Consider the following 4,966-nt stretch of genomic DNA (forward strand, 5'->3'; position numbering starts at 1 on the left):
TTGTATTTTTAATTGTGGTAAAATACCTATAACTTAAAACGTATCATCTTAACCATTTTTAAGTTCACAGTTCAGTAGGCTAACAATTGTATTTAAGTATAATTTTAACTATACCAATATTACCCCCACTAGCCTGGCAGAATCATGGTGAGGGTCAGCTGAGAAGGATGTGAAAATGCTTTGTAAGGTAAAATGTCCGTTGCAGATATCAGTTGCTATGGTGGGCATGACTCCATTCTCTTTCTGTTTCCTGCTCTGGGGCTTGGACTTCAGATCCCTTCAGTTCTAACATTTTGTGGAAATGTTACTTCTTACCTGGTAGAGATTTCCATCTCAATAAGGAGTCAGGCTTTACACCAAAAGCGTGGAGTTTTCTCTAGTGAATCATCAGCATAATCATACACATAGCAGTTTGGTTACTTTTCTTGTCACCCTATGGAGGAAGCCATTGATAAAGTCTTCCTGGCTTGGTGATCCTGGTGTATCTCCATAGCCGTATCTATTTATTTATTCAAACATATTTATCCAGTCCTTTCTAATTGTTAGGTCCTGTTTGAGGTCCTGGGAGCACAGCCTTGAACAAAAGAGACAAACTCCCTGTCCTCATGGAGCTTACCTTTCCTTGGGGAAGGCAGGCAACAAAGTAGATATAAAATATCAAGTAGGAAGTTCAGCTTGCAACTGAAGTCCTCTAGCCTCACTCTGGTGCTTTGAAACAAACAGGGCTTTCAGGAGCTGCTAATAAAGGAAGAGGATGCCAGCTGGTAGGCTGAGGTGGGAAGACTGCTTGAGGCTAGAAGTTGGAGACCAGCCTGGACAGCATAGTAAGACCCCTTCTCTACAAAAAATTTAAAAATATAGCTAGGCATGGTAGTGCACGTCTGTAGTCCCAGCTACTCGGGAGGCTCAGGTGGGAGGATTGTTTGAGCCCAGGAGGTGGAGGTGGAGGCTGCAATCAGCTATGATTGTGCCATTGTACTTCAGTCTGGGTGACAGAGTGAGACGCTGTCTCAAAAAAAAAAAAAAAAAGGATGTCGAATTAGTTTAAAACAGGGCTGTGAAATTTGGTAAAGAGGGGACAACTCTGTTAAAAAGAAGAGGAAATAAACATTTCTTGAGGCTTTCTGATGTACCGGGCACCCAAATTACCATAATTCATTTATAATTTTGCATTCATTTGGATATTGGTCTAGCTGCCTTAATATAGAACAAAATAATAGAGGCTTTAATGAGGCAGAAGTTAATTTTTCTCTCAGATATACAAGTATGGGCTAGTGGGTGGTTCTGTAGAGCAGAGCAGCAGTATTTCCCTAGGTTATTCTAGAGCCTGGGCTCCTTGTATTCAGCTGATGCACTGTGTATGTCCCAGAGCACTGCTGCAGTGGATAGGGTCAAAGATGATGCATGCCACCCTTGATAATTGTGTTGCAGCCAGCAGGAAGAGCAAAGGGAAATGAGGGCGTGCCCCCTAGTCTTAAGGGCGTGGCCTCGGAGTTATAGACATTACTTTCTCTCATATTTCATTAGCCATAGGGTTGTCAGATTTGGCATATAAAAATGCAGTACACCCAGTTAAATTTGAATTTCAATAACCATACTTTTTTGTACAAATGGGGCATACTTATACTAAAAAATTATTGGGCCAGGCACAGTGGCTCCCAGCACTTTGGGAGGCCGAGGTGGGTGGATCACTTGAGGTCAGGAGTTCGAGGCTAGCCTGGCCGACATGGTGAAACCCTGTCTCTACTAAAAATACAAAAATTGGCCGAGTGTGGTGGCATGCACCTGTAATCCCAGCTACTCGGGAGGCTGAGGCAGGAGAATGGTGTGAACACGGGAGGCGGAGCTTGTAGTGAGCCGAGATCACACCACTGCACTCCAGCGTGGGTGATAGAGCAAGACTCAATCTCACACACACACACACAAAAGTATTAGACTTTTAATTTGGGACATACTCGTACTAAAAGATTATTAGTTGTTTATCTGAAATTCAAATTTAACCCTTCATTCTGTATTTTATTTGGTAATGCTAATTGGCCAGAACCTGGTCACATGGACACACCTGGCTGCAAGAAAGCTTGGGAAATGTAGTCTTTAGCTGGATGGCAATGTGTCCAACTGCAGCTTGGGGGTTTTTAATTACTGAAAGGGAAGCAGGGGAGAATGGATATGGGGGAATGTGGTGGGATTAAGGATGTATATGAAGTAGGTACTAGCATCATCCTCACCTTGCAGATGAGGGAGACGCAGAGAGTCAGGACTGGAATCTAGGTCTGTGTCACTTCACTGCTCTGCCAGGAGGTGGCGGGGAAGGCAGCTTTGAGAGATGGCGGGAGTTACTCAGCCAGCCCTTGATTCTGACATTGTGGCAGGAGCAAGAGGAAGAAGAACCCAGGCTGAAGAGGACCACTTTCTCCACCTTCTCCTGCACTCTTCTTAAACACTCAGTTCTGTCTGAGACCCAAGATCTAAGATAGTCTTGTTTGTTATTGGCTCCAATAGAATAAAATCTTGTCTCTTCCACCATGAAAAAAATATAAAGAATACATGCTCATGGAAGTTGGTAGCTGTGACAGCAATAGAAGTGTAAACTCTATGGCTAAGCACGGTGGCTTACGCCTGTTATCCCAGTACTTTGGGAGGCCAAGATAGGCAGATCACCTGAGGTCAGGAGTTGGAGACCAGCCTGGCCAATATGGCAAAACCCCATCTCTACTAAAAATACAAAAAATTAGCTGGGCGTGGTGGCGCACACCTGTAATCCCAGCTACTTGGGAGGCTGAGGCAGGATAATTGCTTGAATCCGGGAGACAGAGGTTGCAGTGAGCCAAGATTGCACCATTGCACTGCAGCCTGGGTGACAGAGGGAGACTCTAAGAAAAACAAAAAAAAAGGTGTAAACTCTAGGAAGAGGAAAGTGCCTTTTATTCTTTGTGATTCTCAGGCCCTGGGTTGTAAAGGAAAGAGGTTTTGGAATCATGAGGGATTCATACCTGGTTCTGAATCTATTTACCAGCTGAGCCTTGTTTTTTTGTATCTGCAAAGTGGGACCGTAACACAGCTGCTCCACATAATTGCTGAAAGCATTAAAAGCGAAAATGTGCTTGAATCTGAAGGCTCCAATAAGTGCGATTCATTTCCCTTTCTTCTGCGCGAACAAGGCAGCCGTGGTCGAGTGGCTGCCTCTTCCACTCTGCACCTGCAGTATCATTTTGAGCAGCTCTGAAAATTTCCCCTACCTTCTCCAAACAAAAGAGAAAAAAAATTCATAGATAGGAGTATGATAAATCAGGTTCAATACTCATTGCCATGGCTACTACATGAAGTACCGGAATCAGTTTCAAAAAAAGGAGATAATTTATTATAAAGATGTAATACAGTTCAGAGCTCCGATGCTGAGGGTGAAGGCCAATGCGGGAGATAGTTCAATTATGTGCCTGTCCACTGAGGACCCTGTGCTCAGGTAGAAGTTGCTATTTGGACTGCTGACCTCCAATCAAAATCAGTCACATTTTTGACCCTCTTGATTCTGTCAAGCCAAGAGGATAAATATTGAATCACTGAGATTTCCTCATCATCTGCTCAGGAGAAGACATAATCCCTAGCTCATTGATTGAGTAGGTTTTGTTTAGAGTGGATGTGAGGTGAGTATAGGCAGAAAATTGGCCCGTCAAGGAGACAACAGCCAAGGGGCAGCACAATAGCAAAATGGGAAGTCAGGGTAGGCATGAAAAGGTGAATTATCTCCAGCCTGTGCTTTGGGAATTCATCCCCTATCTATAAAATGAGTAGCTCTCAACTATGTGCCTATGAGAAATCTCCTGGAGGGGATTCCATTTATATGTAATATCCAGAAGAGGTAAATCCGTAGAGACAGAAAGCAGCTTAGTGGTTTCGAGAAGCTGGGGAGAAGGGGCAATGGGGAGTGCTGACCTGATGGGGCTTCCTTTAAGGGTGATGTAAAGGTTTTAGAACTAGATAGAGGTGGTGGTTGCACAGCATTGTGAGTGTACTAAATGCCACTAAGTTGTACCATTTAAAATGGTGAATTTTATGTTACGTGAATTTTATCTCAAAAAATAGAAACAAAAGTAAACAAAACCCTCTCTCAGATCCCTTTCAACCACATCGATGCTGTCAAAGCAGCCTCTGGAAAGATAAAGATAGTGGCTGGGCTCTGACCCTAGGGCAATGCCCAGGGCTAAGTGTTGTGGGGATGTGGGTAGTCCTCACTCCCATTGACCTGTTCCTCTTCTTACCCCTCACAGAAGAACCCACAGGGCTGCCTGCACCAATGCCAAGTGGTTAAGAGCATGGGTTTTCTGGGGGCCTTAACCTAAGTGTGAATCCTGACCAGGCCACCGTTGATGGTGTGAATCTGGATGTTACAGAACCTCTCTGAGCCTCAGTTTCCTCACTTGTCTAATGGGGATGAGAATATCATGCTTTTGTTAGCATGAACTAAGTGTGTAAAGCATGTAACACAAGGCAGGGAGTATTCCTACCATTCAATAAATGGTAGTGGCTATTATAAATAATAATTCTGTTATCTGTTGTATCTGCCTGAGCATAGTATTGATTGCCAAGATCCAGAGGTAGCAAGAAGTTTTGTCTTCAGCTAAATCCTTTAAACACAATCCCAAAGCCCAACAGCCTATTGCAGGGTGGGAGGAGTAGAGACTTGGCAACAATTGAAGATATTATTATTGTCGTAGATTTTTTGTTTTGAAAAGATCTAATAAATAACGTTCTTCTTCCCTGTCTGAGTAAGTCTTAAACCAACTGAAAAATAAGACAAAAGGCAGCTGCTCAGGCAGCAGATGCTGGAAGCCAGGCCCTGGGCATCTTGCACTACAAATTTAGTGGCTTCAAGCAGAAGTTGGTGCGAGCATGGGCTTCGAAGGCCTAAAGCCCGCAGGGATTAAAGCCTGTAGTTTCCCTTCCCCTCCCCTTCCCGTCCCCTCCC

The 4,966-nt window shown here is 44.0% G+C and overlaps 1 pseudogene; it reads left to right on the forward strand.

Annotated features, from left to right (window-relative positions):
• Nucleotides 1-3,320: 3,320 nt before the first annotated feature.
• The window catches only part of LOC105540578, a 2,352-nt pseudogene continuing 706 nt past the window's right edge, over nt 3,321-4,966 (forward strand).

This window comes from Mandrillus leucophaeus, unplaced genomic scaffold (genome assembly GCF_000951045.1).
Source record: "Mandrillus leucophaeus isolate KB7577 unplaced genomic scaffold, Mleu.le_1.0 Scaffold222, whole genome shotgun sequence".
Lineage (NCBI taxonomy): Eukaryota > Metazoa > Chordata > Mammalia > Primates > Cercopithecidae > Mandrillus > Mandrillus leucophaeus.